This window comes from Zalophus californianus, chromosome 10 (assembly GCF_009762305.2).
Source record: "Zalophus californianus isolate mZalCal1 chromosome 10, mZalCal1.pri.v2, whole genome shotgun sequence".
NCBI classification, from domain to species: Eukaryota; Metazoa; Chordata; class Mammalia; order Carnivora; family Otariidae; genus Zalophus; species Zalophus californianus.
Genome location: NC_045604.1, coordinates 37,249,753 through 37,271,186, shown reverse-complemented (window position 1 = coordinate 37,271,186; position 21,434 = coordinate 37,249,753). Strand labels below are relative to the sequence as shown.

Sequence of the window (21,434 nt, the reverse complement as noted above, 5' to 3'; positions counted from 1 at the left end):
CCTGAGCCAAAGACAGACGCTTAACCGACTGAGCCACCCAGGCACCCTAGAACCATGGTTTTGAAAACGCTTGTGCAATTTAAAAATGCATTTGTTAAAATCAGATTCCCTATAGGGTATTACAGGAAAGAAGGGGATTAAGAGATTTCGGTAATCCTTGGGAAACATCACAAGCTTCATGATTCTCGTCTATTTCAGGCAAAACTGTGACTATTTAAATATGTGATATAAATGCAGAGCCTGGGGATGGAGAGAGTGAGGAGAAGAGTTTTGGAAACCAGAGAGCAGTACGGAAGGGCGGCTTGGCCTCCCTAAATTTGCCTGGAGGCTCATAGCAGCAGAGACTACCCTGTTTCCCCCCTTTTTTTTTTTTTTTGGTTTGTTTTAAAGACATTTGGAAGTTTTGAACTTTTTCCAGGCCGAGCTCATGTAGCTCAGCCAGCCGGGAAGCCAGAAGTTTTGTAGCAGCACGAAGGTATGGGGTGTGGTGCCGGTGAGCGCGGATAGAGCACAGAGTGACCTCCGGAGCCGATGGCCTCAATCTGCAGCTGTTCACCGGTGGCCAGCCATCCTCCCCCACTGCCCACCGATGCCAGTGACACTGGCAATGCAGAGGTGGCGGCCTAGTGGGACATCACTAGCAACAGCATGTTCACAAAAGATCTGGAGAGAGAAAGCCAGCCCTACACAGAGAACCGAATATCCTTCCAGTCTTTTTTCTATGGAACTGGGCTTTGAACAGGACTTGCCTGACCCCAAACCCTTTCACTCTCCGTGAGTTTTACAGATGAGCCTCAAGTCTTTTTACACCACCAGTGGATATTTCTCCCTAATAAATGTTACTCATTTCTCAGACGGAAGGAAGTGAGGACAGTCTCTGGGGGGTCCCCCCCCCACCCGGCCCCAAGTCACACACACCGCGTCATCTATCCGCTCACCATCCAAGGCAGAATTCCAGCAGCAGCTCTGGGCCGCACCTCCTCAGCTTGATGCTGTCCAGGAAGAGGGGCGCTCTCCCCTCCCCCACCCCCCAGGGGGCCGCAGAGCTGCTTACCCCTTTAACAGTGTGTGGTGCAGGGTGGCCGCTCAAGAAGTGGGTGTCCGTGGAGGGGTAGCCATGATTTATCACCCACTGGGCTCCAGGTGCTGGGCCAGCTTCTCTGCCAACATATTCTCTTTTAACCCTTACAGCAGCCCGAAAACGCAGGAGCAGGTCCCACCTTACAGATGAGGAAATAGAGGTTTTAGGAGCACGGTAGACTTGCCCACACTCACAAAGCTACTTAGCAGAGGAGCTAGGATTTGAATGGAATTAATCTGCCTCCATAGCAGTTCCTGTGGTATAAACCACCAGGGGCGGAGGCGGCTATGTGGTGGAGGTGCGGGGAGATTTAAGGTGCCTGTCCCCAGTACTGAGGGTATCCAGATCAGAGCAAGCAGCCATGTGCGGGGGTGGACCTGGGGAGGCAGCTTCCCCTGGCAGGGAGGGGTTTGCCGAAGCTGTGAGGAGGAGGAGTGAATGAAGGGAAACAGGTCAGGGCGGTAGGGGCAGGCAGGGCGACAGGGACAGACTGGATGACTTGCTCCTCTGGGCCCCTGGGGTTTGGAACAGGAGGGCGATGAGGGCGGGGCCGCGTGCAGAGGTCGCGGCTGGGCTCAGCCAGGCCGAGCAGTCATTGCTGTGGTTGTTTTCAGCGGGACCCACCAGACTTGCCCTAGCAGCTTCCTGGCTTCCTCAGGCCTTCCCTGTCTCGTTCCTAAGTCACTGGCTAAGAAAATAGAACGTCCACCTGGCCAGCTTCCCAGCTGGAGCCTCAAGAAATTCTAGCACACAGACAAGTGAGAGAGGAGAAAGGAATAATCTGCTCATTAAGTCATCAAATATTTATTGAGCCCCTACTAGATGCTGGGTGCCACCATCGAGACTTGAGATCCAGCCGCAAGCCAGAAAAACAGACACCTCTGCCCTTATGGAGCTTCTCGGGGCGGGGGGACGGGGGAGACAGTACATAATCACCATAAGAAATAAGTAAATTAGATCTTAAAGACTGTGAGACAAAGACAAAGCGAAGCATAAAACGGGGGAGCAGTATTGTGTGCGACCGGGGCTTGGGTTGATTCTGGCTGTAACCCTAACATGGTGGTCAGGAGAAGTGAAGGTGTGACCCATGTAGTTCCAGGGGAAGAGTATTCCAGGCAGAGGGAACAGCCAGGTCAAAGCGCTGGGGCAGGACAGCCCTGTGACTGAGCAGGAGCTAGAGGGGAGCGGGCAGTGGTGGGAGCAGAAAGAGATGAGGATTGGCAGATCTGGGCAGAGAATGGAGGCTAGCTCTGAGCAGAGACTGGATGTGATCTGACGTCTAGGTGTAAAGGCCCCTCCCACGGCAGGGCAGGAAGAAGGTAGAAACAGAGACCAGCTAGAGCCCTTGGGGATCCCAAGGCAGAGGTGAGGGCGGCTTGGAGCAGGGGGGATGCAGTGGAGGTGGCGGAGGAGGTGGATTCTGGATGTAGTGGAGGGAAGAGCCAGAGGGCTCTCCCACAGATTGGATTTGGGGAAAGAGAGAAAAAGAGGAAGCAAAGAAGGCCTTGGGGGTATTTGACCGGAGCCGTGGGAGCTTCTAGGGGCTGACCTGGGGAAGGACAAGGAGGGGCAGGTTCTGGAGAGGGCCGGGAAGAGCTGGGGTACAGCCTCAGACCTACTAATCTTTGAGATGTCTGTCACTCTGGCTGGACGGCTCGGGCAGGCAGGTAGGCATGTGAATCAGAGGCAAGAGAAAGGTCTGGACTAGAACTGTGTTTGAGGTGTCGTCCTTTAGATGGTGGCCATGAGCTTGAATGAGGTCATGAGGAGTGTGAGTGAGGACCGGGGAGAGGAGAGGGAGCTGGGCCTTGGGGACTGCGGTGTTGAGGAGCCCAGGAGAAGAGAAGGAGCGAGCTGGAAGGGAGGAGGAGAGCCGGGAAGGCGGGTGTCCTCGGGGCCAAGTGAAGGGCGAGCTTCCAAGAGGAGGGGAGGACCAGCCGCGTGGGGAGGTGCTGAATCCCACGTAGCTGCCTTTGCCGGTGAGCTGCCATTCCCCTCCCCCGTGCCCGAGCTACGATAGCCACTTTGGAGGGGTTCAGTGAGGATGGAGTGAAATAATGTACTGAAGGAAAGGGTGTTTGAAAGCTCTCACCGAACGGGAGTTGCTTCCTGGAGGAGAATTCACACACATAATAATGATAAGAAAAAGAAAATTATAACGACCATGATGATGTTGCTTATATACGGCTCAGGACAGAAAGGTCTAAGGAACGCCCTTGTCATTAGTAGTAGGCGGCGGGGCGGCAGGGGGGGGGACTCCCGTGGAATAGCGGGCAGCCAGCAGCACCTGTGGGGCCCAGGCTGGAATGGAGAGGCCCAAGGGTCAAGGAAGGGCTTCCCACGGTCAGAGACTTCACAGACGCTGGTCCCTGGGCTGGGTCCACAACGATGGGGAGATTCAGGTGGCTGGAAGGGAAAAGACATCCACGTGAATGGAAGGGCTTCTCGGAGGTACAGAGCAGGGACTAATGGGGACCTGTTTGGTTAGAAGAGCTTGGACTGGGGTGTGTCTGTGTGTGTCTGTGTGTGTGTGTGTGTGTGTGTGTGTGTGTCTGTGTGTTGGGGGAACAGGGACAGTGGGGAAGTTCTCGGCAAAAAGGCAGGGCGGCATCCGATTACACACACAGTGGCCATATTCTGTAAACCAGCCACCAGGCCACCAAAGCCTAGGGTAGCGCCCAGCCCTGTGTCCCAGTACGCCCCGAACCTTCCCCCAACAGCCTCCATCCGTCCGAGCTGCAGTAGGCCTGATTAGTCCTCTGCCCCTGGACTGCAGGCTCCCCGGAGGCAGTATGAAGTGCCCATGCATGCTGAGGGAGAGGGTCCCCTCAGGCCACCTCGCCAGGGAGATCCTCACGCAGCACTGCACCCAGCCCTCTCGGGCGCAGGGTAACTGGGAACGGGATCTGTGACCCCGGTTCTGACTGGTCTAAGGCCGGCCTCCGTGTCTTTGGCGCCTGTCGCTGGTTCTTGCAGACGCCCGGCAGGAGGGGTGAGGCCAGGTGCCTGGTGGCCCCACTGCCCTGCCAGCCCCGTGGCAGGTCCCAGCACAGGAAGGCCAGGGAGTCCCTGCACAGAGCCGCTCCCGGCAAGACAGCGCCACACGAGGCAGGTTCTTCATCCTCTTCACCTCCAGGCGGTGGAACCCTTCCAGCTCCTGCCGGCTCTGGCCTCCCTGGGGCTCAGATAAGGAGCTATTTTTGCCCCCCTCCCCCTCCCCCACGGGCCCCTCCCGTCCTGTTCCCTGGGCCTGAGCAGGGCTCTCGGAAGGGGATTCCTGAAAGGCCCCGCACTTCACGGGACAGGGAGGGGCCACCAGCTGTCAGGCAAGGAGAGGACGGGACAGAAGCGAGTGACTCAGAGGAGCCAGCAAGAGGGAGGGAGAGAAATAGGAAGGAGCAGGTGCAGGGAGCGGTGGGAGTGGGGGTGGGGGTGCAAATTGGGACCTGCAGGTTGGTCAGAGCGGGACTGGGCAGAGATGAGGAGGAAACGGAGGAGGAGGGCCGAGGAGAGACAGGGAGGGAGGCAGAGGGCGGGCCCCCAGCGGCACCCAGGCTGAGCCCGAGACTGAGAAATCACTGCATGAGTGGGCAGCTCAGGCTGGGACTCACAGGCCGCCCAGATTTCCGGAGCAGACGGAGCCCTCAGCCCTGCCCCTGAGCCGGAGGCCCTCTGCTGCCCTCCCTTGGGGCCCCGTGGGCTCACAGGTCCAGCAAAGCGTCCCTAGATGACAGGGGTCACACGGAGCCTTTCTGACCCTCCCCAGCAGGGGTGGGGGCGGGGCCTCCCTAGCTCCGGATCTTTGGGGGTGTTGATGGGGTGCAACAAGCAAGAAGTTCTGGGCCGAGAGAGAGGGAGAGCAGAAGGGATGCCGAGGTCTAGAAGAAGCGGAGGTAGAAGGATTCTGAAAAAGGGCTAGTTTTGAAAAAGAGTGATTTTTTTAAACTTCAGGGTCCACTACTCACTGGGGCTCCTAAGCAGTACGCGTTTACTGCAGTATGTGCTTTGTGGGTTGGTCACATCATAGCTGACCTGTGAGCTGCTGACAGTGGAGGCAGTGAGGAGGGGTGAGTGTGTGATTGTGTGTGAGGTGCGTGTGTGTGATTGTGTGATTGCGTGTGAAGGTGTGATTGTGGGGGGGCGCTGAGGGTGTGCGTGTGTGTGCACACAGTCTGGCCGTCGTGGGGTCTCATGCGGACCTCATACCACATTAGACGTGCCTGGCTGACGGGCTGCCCTGCGCAAGTTTTGCTCCAGTCCCTGCAGCTGCTATGAGAAAGACTCAGCCCGGGAAGGAGGTGGGTAACCAAACTCCCCCACGTTAGGGGGACAAGTGGCCTGCCACCCATCAGGGGAGGGGACGGCCCAGCCTGACACTCTGAGCACTAGAAAGAGCACTCTAAATAAAATGGGCAGATGTTCCCTCGAAGACTCTGACCCTCCAACCAAGCGTAAGACCAAGGGGAGACATCGCAGTCCAGAGCCCCTGATGCCCCAGCTCCAAGCAGTTGGCAGCAGTGGCTGGTGGCGTCCAGTGGGGTGCAATAGGGAGGCAGAAGCCCTGGTGGGGGCATCTGGGGGTGGGGGCAGGCAATGGGGGTGCGTGAAGAGTTGGCAGAGGTCTGAGGCCTTGTAAAAAGGAAACACAAGAAAACTAGAAGCCAGTGACATTGTACTGTGGTCCGAGGGCACAGAGCGTGCAGAGACGGGGCAGGGGGCTGGGGGGAAGCAGGTACACACAGTAGGAACAATTAAACACGATCCACTGTTTTTACTAGACTAACATCTCCTGAGACCCGGGGACCACTACCATGAATTAAACAGCGGCCAGCCCGGTCCTTAGGAATTCACCGTCCGAGGAGTAAGATGAGCATCAAATGCCGTCAGGGATCATTCTCAGGCAGTATCTGATAATGACGATAATGAGGACCCGCAGTCCTGCACGTCCCAGGCTCTGTCGTAAGCATTCTACACATACTCAGTGCTGGGGCTGAGGTACAGATGAGGCACGGGAGGCATCCAGAGACGAGCCCTTGCCGCAGCCCGGGGCCCAAGGGCAGAAGTTCATCGTCCTCACTCTTCACCTCCATCCTGAGGAGAAGCCCCTCCTGAGGAGAGAGTGGTATTTTCCGCAGGGTTCTCGTGCAGGTCACGGAGGGCTTCTGAACTCCCAGCAGCGGTCACTCCCACCGCCACCTGGACCAGCTGCTCTCCCTCGTTTGGGGCTGGCTGGATCAGACTTGTCTAGACCAGAACACCCATCACCCGATCTCTCCAACCCATCTCTTCCACGGACTCCCTCGGGGCCTCCTGGGGAAAGCAAACCTTGGGAGGACAGGGGAGGTCACAGGGATAGAGGCCGAGTGAGGCTGAGGGTAGGGATGGAGGGGCTGGGGGGTGGTGTCCAAGGCTGGGAGGCTGGAGGCTCCCCAGGCAGAGAGAGAGGCCCAGCCAGCCCGCCCCCTCTTGCCGCACTCAGAGCAGGCCTTTTGGGGAATGCAGGGCTGGCAACTCAGAGGTGGGTGGGGACAGCATAGATAAGTGGGAGGCCCCGGTATTTACAGGGCTCAGTGTAGGAGAACAAATGTATTCCCAGAAGGTGGCCCACCCACATTTTCTTCCCATTTCTGGTTCCATCCTGTGTCCTGGGGGGGAGGGAGCACCAGTGTCTCCAGTGCCTGTGTAGACACCCCCTCCTGCACATGGACACATCACCAAACCACAATCCCTAGCCACTCCTTGGGCCCAGGGAAGGGTTGGGTTGTAATGTTTGGGACATTCTTATCATAAAACATTATTCCTTGTGTATCTGAAATTCGAATGTAACTAGGCTCCCTGTATTTTATCAAGCAGTCCTAACCAGGGGCGTCCCCCCCAGCCATAAGGCCAGCCTCATTGGCCCATGGTAGAAACCCTCACAGGCCCTGCAAGCTGGCTTAGGGCCCACTGCGCAGGGACTTTCAGAGTCCCAGTACTAGGGTGTGGTTGGGGAACGTAGGCTCTGGGTGGGCACATCTTGGCCCTGTAGACTTTTCTGGCCATTGAAGTGTCAGATCTGGATCTCCTAAAACTCAGGAGCTAGAACAGGGGCCCCTTTGACTACTTACTGGCTGTATGGGATAAGCCTCAGCCCCCCTTCAAGTGAGAGCTCACCTCAAGCAAGAGGTGTCCCAGGACCTTTATTTGCTTCCTTGGAGCCTTTACCTCTAGTTTCTCCAACGTCCCTGGGAGGCAGTGACCTCCGACGCTGGGAGATGTGATAGAGTGGCTGAAAGCCAGGACTGCCCGATAAAATGCAGGACGCCCAGTTACCTTTGAATTGCACATGAGCAACATAATCAGTTTTTACTATAAATATGTCCCATGCAATATTTGGGGCAGATTTAAACTGAAAAGTGATTTCTTGATTATCTGAAATTCAAATTTAATCCAGTGTTCCGGCTTTGATTTTGTTTTTGTTTGGCGTTGGCACATCGGGCAACCCCAGTGACTGACATCTGGGACATGGGAGTCCCACAGCTGGGTTCTGGCCCTGGCTTCTCCTCTTGTCGCCGCTGTGTGAGACTCACTTTCCTCGTTGGCACCCGCCTCCCCCCCCCAACTGGGCTGACAGAAGGATGATATGATAAAATGCTTGGCTGGGGTAAGTGACAACTGTTATTGTTGTCCCTGGCTGAGGTCCCACAGCCAGAGGCCCCAGGGCTGGGATTCACCCTCCAGACTCCAGGCTCAGGCCCTCCGTCTCCTCCAGAACACTCGAAGCCCATTGCACACTCCTTGGACCTGAGACCACCCAGCCTGCAAGCGTCCTGGGCAAGGGTGCCAAGGCCATAGAAAGGTTTGAGAAGAAAGCATGCTCTGGTCTGGATATCTCGAGTTCCCTGATAACTGGAGAGGGGTCCTGTGGGATACAAAGGGGGAAGGGAGGGGCTAACATTTATTCTGGGCCTAGTGTATGCCTGGCATTTTGTTTTCTAATTTAATCCTTGCAGGCCTGCTCATTTCCCTTTTGCAACTAAAGATGCATTCTTAGCAGCATAGGAGGAGGCCCCTGAGGCTACTCTGTATGGACCCCAGTTCCTCGGGCCCATGGTCATGGCTCATTCTCACCTCCTGCAGGTCTGGGCTCACCTTCCCCTTCCTAGTGAGCCTGTTCCTCCACTTACAATGGGGGTCCTCCCCACCGGCTTAGAACTTCCTTATTCCCCCTTTCTGCTGCCTTTTCTTTCCCCAAAGCACCCGCATCAAATATATTAAATAGGATGCTTATTTGGGTTGTCGTCCCTCTCCCCTTCCAGAATGTAAGTTCCAAGAGAGCAGGTTTTCCCAGTCCATTTTGTTTACCGACAGGTTCCCTGTGCCTGGAACAGAGCCTTGTACATACTGGTTGAATGAATCAAAGCTAATAAGGACAGTAACAACCAACATTTATTTTGTACCTCCTTTGCCCCAGAACTAAGTACTTTACATATGTTCATTTACATATCCTCATCCTCCCAACACCTCTATGAGGCACAGAGCCAGCACAGAGAAGCTAAGTAACTTACCCAAGGTCACACAGCTAGTGGGCAAGATGTGGTCTGGGTTGGCCTGAGTTCCTGGTTGACGATCTCTTACGCACCCTACAGGTGTCCGTGACCCTGGCCTCTTGTGTGCATCATGGCCCCGTGGTGGCACCCCTCCCGCTCCTCTGACTTGCTGGATGACCAATGTTTCTGCTTGTTTACCGCTGACTTCGCCTCTTTGAGGGCACGGACCAGTCTCCTTCGTTTTTGTGCCCTCGGTGTTCTATACGGTGGCCAGCCCCTTCTAGGGCCTACCCTCTGTGTTCCTGATTGGTCTGTACTATAACCCTGGGAAGTGGGAAGCACAGGTATGATCACTCCCCCTCCCCCATTTTACCAGCGAAGAAACAGTCTCAGGGAAATGATCTGTCGCCCCAGGAAGAACAGAGAGTAACCAGCCCCCAGGCCACCCAGCCATAGCCCGCTGGGGTGGGGATCCACACTCTAGAGCCCCACGGGTTCTGGCTAATGCCCAAGGCTTTGATGGGCACCTGTCTAACCACATGTCAGAAGTGGGCAAAGGCAAAATATCGGTGAGGGGTATGTGTTGCGGGGGAGGACGGGGAGGGGGGGATCCAGCCAGGCTCTTACAGTGGGGCCGCGCGGGGGCTGCTTCTTGGAGCTGGAGTGGGTGAACGGGTGAGGTACAATTCCAGGGCTGTGATGCATGTCTGCCAGGTGCGCTTTAGAGCAAACAGGATGCAAAGCCGGGTATATTTAGCCCGTGGCTCTAGCCTGCTGCCCAGTCCCCCCTGCTGGGGAAAACCCTCTGGAAGCTGTTCTGACTGAGGAATGTGTTCTGCAGAGTCGGTGGCAGGGCGTGTGTGTATGTAAGGCAGGGGGTTGTAACGTACAGAAAACCCAAAGACTCGTGGCTCAACCAAGAAAAGGCAACAAGCTCCCAGGAAGAAATACACCTCAGCGGGAAGCAGACGGTCTTTATGTCTGTCCTTTTCCTAGGTGCCTGAGGGGGTGCTCTATGGACAGATTCATGCTGAGATCAGGGAACGGTGGGGAGAGGCTACATTCATTCATTCGTTCGTTCACTCACTCATTCAAGTGTTTATTGCACTTCTATTATGTGCCAAGCACTGAGCTAAGTGCTGAGAATATACTAGGGAAAGAATGTACCTGTTCTCATTGAACTTTCAATTTCAAAGGAAACAAACATTAGAGGAGTCTTGCTGGTACTTAATCATTCTTAGCTGTCAGTGCTCTGAAGGAGAATTACCAGATGCCTTAATAGGGTAAAATAAGGAATTTCAGTCTGGGAGTCAAGGAAGGCTTCCTGGAGGAAGTGGTGTTTAAGCTGAATCCCGGAGGGTACCTAAGAGTTCATTTGGCAACTTGCTGAGAATTGAGGGGCAGAGAGGGGCAGAGCAGCCAAACCTTCCAGGCCCTGGCAGTGGCCCATGCTAAGACCTTGAAGTGGAATGGAGTGTGGCCTCTGCAGGCCACACATCAGGGACTCCATATTGGCTGGTGTCGGGATCCTAATCTGATCGGGAAACACAGCCCCTGCCCACAGGCATCTCCTTGTCTGAGGGGTAAACAAGGGAGTTCAACCATGAGATTAGCTTTCCACTGGCAGCAGAGATGTGCAGGTCTGAAGCGGGGGTATTTGCCACGAAGGAACAAGTTCGTTTGGGAAGCCTTGCTGAAGACAACGTGTCTCTGGTTTTGAAGGTGGAAAGTATCCTAATTTGGCAGAGGGTGTAGGAGTTTGAAGAGCTGTGTGCAAGGCTGAGGAATGGGAACATGCATACTTTAGGTTGGAGTAGGAGGTGGGTGAACGATTCAATTTGGAGGTGTATGTTCTGTCTCTCTAATTGATTTTAATAGCTACTACGAATTTCCCAATCACTGTGTGCCACAAAAACACTGATCTATCTCACTTTATCCCTACAAATAGCCCTTGGAGGTAGATACGACCATCCTATTTTACAGATGAGAAAACAGAGTCTCAGAGGATTAAGTGACCTGCCCACCGTGACCCAGAGAAGAGGCAGTAGGACCAGGAATCAAACAGAATGGGTCTGCTCTGTAGCTCATGAACCTTTCGTTGCATTTGCCTTCCTAATGACGTGACATCTTAGGGATTGTCCCTGATTGCTCTGGGGAGTCCTTTGTACCTTAAGAATGGGCTGAAACCATGGTCAGCCATTTGCAAGCACTGATCGGTGACATGACTGTGGTCACCTGACCCATTGGTGCACATCCCATCCCCTGTCCAGTCCACAGAGGAGCAGCTTGGAGCTCTTCATTGCAAAAGGCAAAACGCAGGAGGAGGTAAGGCCAGCCCCAGATCCCAGAGCAAGCTGGAGAGAATCCGAAAATGGTCTTTCCTCCATCCTATAATCCACAAGTCTTGACTGGTATCACGAGAACTGGGATTTTTGTCTGTTTGATTGCTATATATCCAGGCCCCAGAATAAAGGATAGCACACAGTAGGCATACAGTAAATTTTGTTGAAATCAATCTCTGGGGCCAGTGCAGTGTTAAGGGGAATTTGACACATACAATCCCTGCCCTCTGGCGGCTCATCATCTAACTGAACATAATGTAACAGACGCACACACACACTTTCACACATGCACACACGCTCACAGGAAGCCAGGCTCCGACTTATTCTCTACCTGGCCATATACAATGAAATAGTATTCATCTATAATAAGGTGGCCTTAAGTGAGACATGAGCCAGCCAGCTGATTTTTCCCAGCGGTGAAATTACTCAGAAACCAAGACCAAAGTAAACCAATACAATATCATCTAATATGTTTAATGTCTTCTTTTTGAAGGTTTTTTTGGGGGGGATAGGTGAAGGATATAACTTACATAATAAAGTTTACAAGCCTCAAGTGTCCAGCAAGTTGGATTTTTACATGTCTAATGTATGTAGACACTTGTGAAACCTCAACCCGGATAAATATAGAGCATTTCCAGCACCCCGGAGCTTTCTCACGCACTCTCCCAGAAAACACCCTTCCCCCCGGGCAGAGGTTACTGCTAAATTTTACTTTGCCTGTTCTTGACCTTCCCAGAAATGGAATCATATGGTAAGGACTCTTTTTTTTTTTTTAATAATACTGTATTGTATACTTTTATTGTTCTCTTTTTTAAAAATTTTTATTGTTGTGTTAATCACCATACATTACATCATTAGTTTGTGATGTAGTGTTCCATGATTCATTGTTTGTGCATAACACCCAGTGCTCCATGCAGAACGTGCCCTCTTTAATACCCATCACCAGGCTAAACCATCCCCCCACCCCTCTCCCCTCTAGAACCCTCAGTTTGTTTTTCAGAGTCCATCGTCTCTCATGGTTCGTCTCCCCCTCCGAATTCCCCCCCTTCATTCTTCCCTTCCTGCTATCTTCTTCTTCTTTTTTTTTCTTAATATATATTGCATTATTTGTTTCAGAGGTACAGATCTGTGATTCAACAGTCTTGCACAATTCACAGCACTCGCCATAGCACATACCCTCCCCAATGTCTATCACCCAGCCACCCCATCCCTCCCACCCCCGACCACTCCAGCAACACGCAGTTTGTTTCCTGAGATTAAGAATTCCTCATATCAGTGAGGTCATATGATACATGTCTTTCTCTGATTGACTTATTTCACTCAGCATAACACCGTCCAGTTCCATCCATGTCGTTGCAAATGGCAAGATCTCATTCCTTTTGATGGCTGCATAATATTCCATTGTGTATATATACCACATCTTCTTTATCCATTCATCTGTCGATGGACATCTTGGCTCTTTCCACAGTTTGGCTATTGTGGACATTGCTGCCATAAACATTGGGGTGCACGTACCCCTTCGGATCCCTACATTTGTATCTTTGGGGTAAATACCCAGTAGTGCAATTGCTGGATCGAATGGTAGCTCTATTTTCAACTGTTTGAGGAACCTCCATACTGTTTTCCAGAGTGGTTGCACCAGCTTGCATTCCCACCAACAGTGTAGCGTTAAGAGGTGTCTTCCCCTGTTGTTGCCACTGATGTGATGTGATGTCTCCCATAATGTGTCCACAGGCAAAAAAAAAAGCAAAGGTCAGTGTAGTCCTCACTTGGTGGGCTCCCTTCTGCCACTATGACCAAGGAGCACTTGGGAGAATGAAGTAAAATGTCCCTAAGGAGTCAGTCAAACGTGCCTTCCAGTCCTGGTTCTGTCCTTTACTAACAGCGAGGCCTTGAGCATATTGGAGCTTTCCAGGTCTTAACTTCCCTCGTCTGTAAAATGTGGCTGGTCTACTGCTTAAATGGGGCTGGCAGAGACAACACTGGCAAAGGGCACAGGCTGGGTGCATACAGGCGCTCCTTCTCTGGGAGGGAGGAGAAGTCAGGTGTGCGGAGGAAAGCAGATTCCCTGGGAGCCCCTGCCTGGGCTCACCCAGGAGGCGGTCGATGTGGGCCAGGGGAGACCATCTGCCTGACTGTATCAAGACGCCTTTCAGACTCAGCATTCTCCTTCCCAAGAACAAACAGAAAAAGGGACCTGGAGGCCAGCCGAAAGGACCAGAGTTAGACGTAAACTGGGGGGTGCGCACCAAGCTAAGCTGCAGAATCTCTTTGCAAGGAAGCGAGAATTTCATCCCTCGCGTTTGGGGATAGAGTTCTTGTTGCCACAGGAATGACATACTGAGGGGAGGGTCACTTAGAGCCCCTGGTCTTTTGGCCCTGGAGGCCAGGCCACGAAGAAGGTCCAGTCATCCATAAGTACTGGATTCAGGGGCAGACCTGGGTCCAGCTCACTGCTCACTCTGGACTTTGTAGCCCAGCCGTGCGAAGGGTCTGCGACCTTTCCCCCAAGCCTCCAGGCCTGGCATTCTCATTTATTCCAGCCCCTGGAAGGCTTCGGCCTGCCCTGGGGACCCACTTCAAGTGGCTTCCTTCCCTTGGCTACAGAGCCTTTGAAACTGGCTGAGGCATTTCCTGTCCCAGGCCGAGTCAGGCGAACGGGTGGTCAGGCTTCCTCCCCAGCCCGCTGCTGGGGCAGGCCTGGTTTGAGCCTGGGCCAAGCTTGGGAAGGCAGTAGGTGTGGGGGTCTTCCTTCCAATTCAGGGAAGGGGCTGGGGAGGAGGCAGGGCCGGGCTGAGCATGTCCCGCCGGAGTCAGGCTCAGATCAGGGATCAGGTACAGGGACAGAGGCACGCAGCCCGGTACTTTGAGAACAGGGGCACAGAGCTCAGTAACTGTCCCTCTAAGGCAGCCCGAGATCGCTCCCTGTGGGTGCAGGACCCACGGCAGCTCACTAAAAGAACCAGCGTAGGTAGCTTTAAGCAATCGCTTTACATTTAACTCTCCAAATGCTAAGTTCTAAATTTAGCCATCAGCTCAGGACTGATACCACTCTGCTGCTTCGTTCTGTTTTGTTTGGGTTTTGTTTTTGACAAATAAAAGTTGTAAATATTTAAGGTGTACAATGTGACATTTCGAGAGGAGTATCCATTGTGAACTGCTGATCACGATCAGTCTCCCTCCACTCTGCTTCTTCATCATGAATCCCACTCTCCAGGGGCTCCCTCCCTCATGATAAAATAGCAATAGCAGTATAATCATGATAATCGCGGTTCGGCCAGGTGATCCCACCAGAAGCAGAGAACGCCCTGCCACTCCCTGTCTGGACAGTCTTTGGACTTTCGCGCAAAGTGCCAAGGGATCTAAGGCTGGAGGGTGGATTCCCAGGCAAGGCATCGCCTCTTTCCTTCCTCCCCATCACTGTTTTAAGGTCTGAACCCACAGAGAGGCCCCTCCTGAAGATGCTGCAGCCAACGTAGCAAACCACTTATCTCTCAAACTACCAAATGTCAGGCAGTGCACCTGCGGGGCGGGGTGGGGATGAGGGAGGATGGGGCGAGGGCTGGGGGAGACAAAACAGAAGAAAGGCTGCTGAGGCTGTTAGGTGGGGAGAAGAAGCCAGCCTCCCCCTTCACGGCCTAAAGGATCATGGGACCCTGGGGTGGGGGTGGAGGGACAGAGAATGAATAGGTGAAAGATGTGCTGATTTGCATGCTATTTTTGCACGGCATTTGCATGCTTTTCATGGACTGTCTAGAGTACAGCCCCAAGAGGTGCCCCCTGGCCCCATTCTCTCCCCTCCCTCCTTCTCTAAGGTGCTGGGGTCTGCAAGGCCCAGAGGGGAAGCCGTGGACCGGGCTCCCCCTGCACCACAGCCCTGTCTGCTCATGAGCCCCATGGTAGGGAAGCCAGGGCTAGGGGAGAACCTGTGGCGGGGGAGCACCCCTACTCGGAGGAGCAGGGTGCAGGGATGCAGGAGGTCGGAGGATGAGGAGCTTTCGGACTGCATGCTTTTTCCTAGACCAGAGCCCCAGAGGAAGGAAGCCAGATGAGGCATCTCCTTCTGAATTCTTGTGAAGATTTGTTTCTTGCAGCGAAGCCAGCTTTGACATCAAATGCCTTTCTTTCTCAGGGGTCCTGCTTCAGCCTCAGCCCTAGACCATCTCTGTACTCAACCCTGGGGGAGGGCGGGGGGAGCGGGCAAGAAGGAGGGACCATCAGCAACAGGGCCCTGTGCCTTCACAGGGGCTGGGTGGGCCCATGATAAAACAGGAACAGGGGTCCTGAGAGGGCTTTTGGGTGGGCCTGAGGTGCCTGAGCCTTAGCTGGCTTCTGACTGTTCAAGGGTGGCTGCTTCCCGAGTGCCCTGGGGCAGGACTCTGGGTAACCTGGGAGGGATTCATCCCCACCCCGGGCTGTGAGGATCCTACGTCTTTGCACTTTTTCTTTCTGTCTCTCAGTTTTCTTTGCTCCCTCTCGCCATCTATGTGATTTTTAAATCACGAACATATAATTATGACCCGGTAGCCCTGTTAGCCTCCCCAGGGCGCTTCCCCACTGATAATCCCAGACTCTTCACCTGCTGCTGACAGGCTCCCTCTGTTCAGGGTGGGGAAGGGGACATCTACCTTCTACCTTACACTCTTGGAAACACGGCTCCACCACCTGAGGAGCAGACAGGGGGCGGCTGGGCAGCTGGAGGGCAGCAGGAGAAAGCACTTTGGTTGGGGAAGGCTTGACACACTGGTGAGGCCTCCACAGGGCCCGGAAAGAAGGGATGGTCAAGCCAAGCCTGGGAAGAGTGTCTCAAAGGCTTTTGATTCAACTCCTGGGGAACAGCTTGAGTTCATCTCTCCTGAGGGAAGACCTGCCTAGAAGAAGCAGGAGAGGGGCGCCTGGGTGGCTCAGTCGTTAAGCATCTGGGATCCCAGGGTCCTGGGATCGAGCCCCGCGTCGGGCTCCCTGCTCAGCCGGAAGCCTGCTTCTCCCTCTCCCACTCCCCCTGCTTGTGTTCCTTCTCTCGCTGTGTGTCTCTCTCCGTCAAAAAATAAAATCTTAAAAAAAAAAAAAAGAAGAGGCAGGAGACAGTTTATTCCACAAAACAAACAACCTAGCTGCCTGGCCTGCCCGCAGGAGACCCAGAGCTCTTTGCACACACGCAGTCTGGAACGCTCACGGGCTGTGTGCACACTCACAGGCTCTGGAAGGCATGCATGGGATCTGTACACACTTGCAGAGGCTCTGTGTGTCCACAGTTTAGAAAACACCCCCAGAGTCTGGCTGAGTCATGCTCCAGGGTCGTTTGTCTTCAGGTGAAGTTCCATCTTGTCCTAATTTGTGCAATTAGGGGGCCCCCCATGCTACAGTGCACCTTGGAGTTCACGTGGCTCACCCCTCTTCCATTTTACACCTTACAAGAGTGAGGCCAAGTGGGATCGGGTGATTTATCTAAGGCCACATAGCTGACAAGCAAATTTTCTTTTGAGTTACAGAGTTTAGAGTTTGGAGGTGACAGAGATTTGGGGGGGGGCGACTTAAAGCCGGGGAGGACTTGTAGGAAAGGGGGACAGGCTTTTGAGTCTTAAAGGCTTGACCTCATGTCCAGCTCAGCCTCTGTCTAATTGTGTGCCCTTTGACAAGTTACTAAACCTCTCTGAGCTCCAGCTCCCTTTGCTTTACAGTAAGAGTCATCAAGCCTACCCTGCAAGCTTGTCGCCAGGCTTGTGAACCACATCGATCACAATGCTATTTCATGACACCTAGCATGGGCCAGGCTCTCTATGCTTGTTGCTGGGGAGGCTAGGGCAGCTGGGGGTGTCTGGGGAGTTAGCACATGGGGTAAGATGAGAAAAACTGGTGTGTCCTGGGACCGGAATCTTGGGAATGCAGAAGAGAGGCACTGTGGTGCGTGTGGGGGTCCAGATGGGGCACTGAAGATTTCCTAGAATTAGAAGGATGAGTAAAACTTACCCAGGCAAGGAGAAAGGGAAAGGAGGTTCGATTCCATTGAGAGAACGGTAAGGACAAAGACCCGGGGGCCACAGTAAGTCTGATGCAGCAGATGTGGCTGGAGGGGCCCGGAGGGGCCCCAGGGAGGGGACTGGTGTGGACGAAGGAGGATGGTTTTGGCCTGAAGGGCCAGGGAGGCTTTGAAAATAGATATGTGCGCCCACCCAAAGTTCTCAGCAGAAAAGCAAATTTAGAAAATAACGAACTTTGCTTCAGTTGACTCTTTTCTTCTCAAAGTGTTGCTTCGTTGTTTGCTAAAAATCCTTTTGCCTTTATAGGCTCCTTGGTGTAAAAGGAAGAAATTCAAACACACCTGAGAAATGCAAGTACCTACCCATTTACTAACAGCGTAATAAATTACTGCTTTGGGCCTTCGACCTGCAGCGCACCCCAAGCCCCCCAGCTGAGATTCACCCCCATTGTGTCATCAGTGTATCGAATGCACCACGGTGGATGGTTGCCAAAGCCATGCTTGAGGATAGCAGGTGGGGAAGGGAGTTTTTCAAACTGTTTCATTCATTCCGATGGATTCAACAAATACTTGCCTTGGCACCGTTCCAGGTGTTTGGGGCTGAGGGCAGAAATAAGACAAGGCTCCCGCACTCCTCAGGCTACAGTCAAATTAAACTGGCACTTTGTGGCTGACACCAAGTGCTCCGGTGAGAAACGCTTGGCCATGCCGACAACGGTGGTGGAGTGGGGAGAGTCCGACATTTCCAAGTCAGACCACATCTGGGCTCGGATCCCAGCTATTGGAACCCAGGCAAGTGAGTTTGTCTCTTTCAGGTCATCAGGAGTAAAGTGGGAGACACTGATTGCTGTTTTCCAGGATGAACTGGGATAAAGAAGGTGCAGTGCTTGACATCAAGACTAATACATGAGAAGCCCTCAGTAAATGATAATCACTAGTGTTGGTGATCTTTGGGACAAACTCAAAAGCTAAGTGAGTGAGCCAAAAAGAGGCTTTACCACGGCGAAGAGGCTGGTAATAAAATTTAGGGGCGAGTCGGCCAGACCATACTTCAAAACAATTAAAAAGAAGGTGTCTCCAGGGCCAGGAGGGGGCTCGTTTGCTCATTTTATATCCCCAGTGTCTAAGCACATAATAGACATTACGAGTGAGCCCTGAATGAACGGTTCGTAGCCCTTGGCCAGCACCCAGGAGAGAGAGTTGGGTGGCAGGCAGTTCCAGGAAGACACTCTTCCATGGGTTATTCTGGCCAAGAAAGGGCAACAGAACCTGGAACATCATCAGGAACTGGGTCATTTGTGAAACTAGCAAACACATGGAAACCCAGCAACACATTTCTGGAAAGAGTACAGAGAGCAGAAAGTTCAGGAGAGACCAGTCTGGGGGCAGAGAAGAAGAGGAAAACCTTGGGGGAAGAGTCCTGGAGGGTCTGTGGCAAGAAACATCCTTGTTCCACAGTTCACACCTTTGACCTTAAACTTCATCAGAGAATCTGTCTCACTGTGTACCAGCAGCTTATGTAGTTCACTCTTGCATTCAAACAAGGATGAGGGGCTTCCCACTCAAGAAGAGGAATCCAGGATGCTCAGGATGGTCTTCGATCTGACCAGGGAAGGGACAGCCAAGGTCACAATGAGAACTTCCCAATGGCCAGTCTAAGAGAGCCAGGAACACTCCCCAAATTGGAACACTTCTTTCCCTGGTTTTGTTTGGTGGTGGGGGCGGGGGGAGGGAAAATTCAGGGATGTTTGGGCAGTGCTTCATCCTCATATGCCCACGGATTCAGAGAATGTTATAGTTGGACGAAGCTTTGGTCCATCCCAGATCGAACACTGAGGACAGAGTCCCAGGGGCAGGCAGGGATTTGATCAGTGAAGCTGGGACCAGAACCCACACCAGCTGGTCATCTCAGGGGTCAGTGCACACAATTTGCAAACGACTCACAGATATTATCGCCGAGCTCCTGACTGAGACATCCAATGGCCTACCTAACATCTCTTTTTGAATGTCTTAAAGGTTCCTCCAACTCAGTGTGTCTAAGACTGAACGCTTAATCTTCTCCTCATACTGGTTCCCAGCTCCGTGTGTGCCAACTCCCCCACCTGGCTGAGCAAGCCAGGAGGAAGCCCACACACACTCCCTTTCTCATACCCTTTATATTCCATTGGTTACCAAGTTCTGCTGATTTTATCTCCTAAATATTTCTTTAATCCCTCCACACCTTTTCTCCACTTCCTACATCATTACCCTGATGCAAGGTACCCTGACCTTTCACCTCTTAACTAGTGCAATAGCCATCAACCTGCTAGGGGCACCTGAGCCCATTCTGGACCATTCCTCACAATGCAGTCACATGACCTTTACAGAGCACAGACCTAGTCGTGTCACGCACACACACCAGCTTGGGGAAGCCTCAGTGTCTTCCCTTCAGCTTTAGGATAAAGACAACGTATTAATGTGACTTCTGAAGTCCTGCATCACCTGGCTCCTACTTGGCTCTGCCACCTGCTCTCATGTCACAGGACACATGCTCTTCCTGTCTCCACACGAGCCACACTGACTTCAGACAGTCCCGCACCATAGCCGTTCAAGGTTATCCACCTGTTCCTATGCACGAAATGCGCCCCTTCCTCTCTTGGCCTGGGTAACACGTTTTCGTCCTTTAGATTCCAGCCCAAACTCCATTTTTCTCAGGAAACCCTTCCTGAGTGGGTCAAACCCTCCTATGTTAGGTTCTTGAAGCACCCGTCACAGCTCATGGTTTACAGCCTGTGTTTTGTGAGCATTTGGCGAATGGCGTTTCCCCCATGGTCCTATAAGCCCCACGAGAGGAAAGACCATGTCTAGTCGTGCCCTAGGCACATAGTTAAGTGCCTGGCACGTGGGAGGCACCGAAACATTTGCTCCTTGGGCGAGTGAACTAATGAATGCTCCATTTCTCAGATTTTCTCCAAAGATGACCCAGTGAAGAAAAATCACCACTTTCTGTCCACAGATGGCCTCCTGTGCCTCTTTCTGAAACAAGATGGGAGGTTAGATAGTGAGATGCATGTGAATTTGGTTGTGCCACAAACCTTACGTCCTAATAGTTTCCTTTATATTTTCCTAAAGAAGATCGCCATGTCTGGTAAGCGGGAAGAAAAGTAGACCAAAGCGATATGTACATTAGGACTCTACTGCCATTTTTAAATGCACTGAGAACGAACAGCAGCAAATCGTGGGATATGAGTGACCTTCTTTCCTTTTTTCTTTTTTTGGTAAATTCTCCATTATGTATTACTCAGTAGAGAAATAAAAAGTATTAAGAACTTTTCTGAATGTATTCACACACACACACACACGCACACGCACACACACACACACACACACACACACACACACACACACACTGGTTTAAAAAATGGAAGGTCATGTGTTCACATACCCAAGAATGGAAACCATATTTCCCCTCAGCCCGGAGCCTTTCTGAAAGTAGAAACCATTTCACTTCCCCTCTTTATTTCTCCCTGCACCACCCTCCCCCCATTTCAGCCAGCACTCTCGGTTCCAAGCTCCAGAAAACCGACTCAGATTGATTTAGGCAAAAAAGGAAATGTAGATGCTTCCATAGCTGGACATTTCCAGGCATGGTAGCTCTCAGAGCTCAAGGGATTGGTCTTTCTCTGTTTCTTGCCTTGGCTCTCCTCCCAACGGTGGCAAGATGCCCACCAGCAGTCCCAGATTCCCATGTCCTACCAGCAGAGAGTACCCCTCCACCCTGGCCAAAGTCTTGATGCCGATCCCTGCACCGATAGCTGTGGCCAGGGTGGGGGTGGGGTGAAGTCTCTGACTGGCCAGGCCTGGGCCAGCTGCTAACTTCTGGCCATGGGACCTGCAGGAATCTGACAGACTACCAGTGAGTGGTTCAGAATTAGAATGCTTTGGCCAGAAGAAGGGGCAAGGGGTGATGGGCAGGCAAAACAGAAGGTGACCAGCACACCCTGAGCACCCAGCTCTGCCTGCAGTATGTGCTCAGCCCACAGCACTGACCAGCTGACCTCACCCTAGAACCATCTGGGGAGGGAGGTAAGTGGAGAATCGGGCAGCAGGACCTCACTAGGTCCCACATCAGCTGCTGAACCTCCGTCGACTTCCATCTGTGCCAACAGTCTTAGCTGAACATCCAGAGGGAAGGATTCTGAGTCTATGCACGTCCCAGAAAGTGATGAGGAGGTGGAGAGTGATGTTTGCCAAGTCGTCTGGAAAATTGCCCTTGAGTTTCTCCAAACACCGTATGCCCAGGAGGCCCAGCTTGACAACCAGTAGAACTGGGGCCCACACTGGCTAAGCAGGCCACTCAGGATGGCTGGGAGTACCTGGTGGCCTGCTCCCCTCCCAGCAGGCCAGGCCCATCGGCTGGCAGGGGCTCAGTAAGGGCAGATCAGGCTCGAAGGGATAAACCTCTTAGCCAACCCTCTTCTGTTGAGGGTGTAGGATGAAGAGGAAACATGATTAATGTGTTT

General features: G+C 52.9%; 1 long non-coding RNA gene across 1 annotated transcript; it reads left to right on the top strand.

The window, feature by feature from the left end:
- Positions 1 to 15,986: 15,986 nt before the first annotated feature.
- LOC113931779 lies at positions 15,987 to 18,562 on the top strand. The gene is made up of 3 exons (XR_003522866.2): positions 15,987 to 16,969; positions 17,240 to 17,446; positions 17,748 to 18,562. It is a non-coding gene; the product is annotated as an uncharacterized LOC113931779 (long non-coding RNA).
- Positions 18,563 to 21,434: the final 2,872 nt, after the last annotated feature.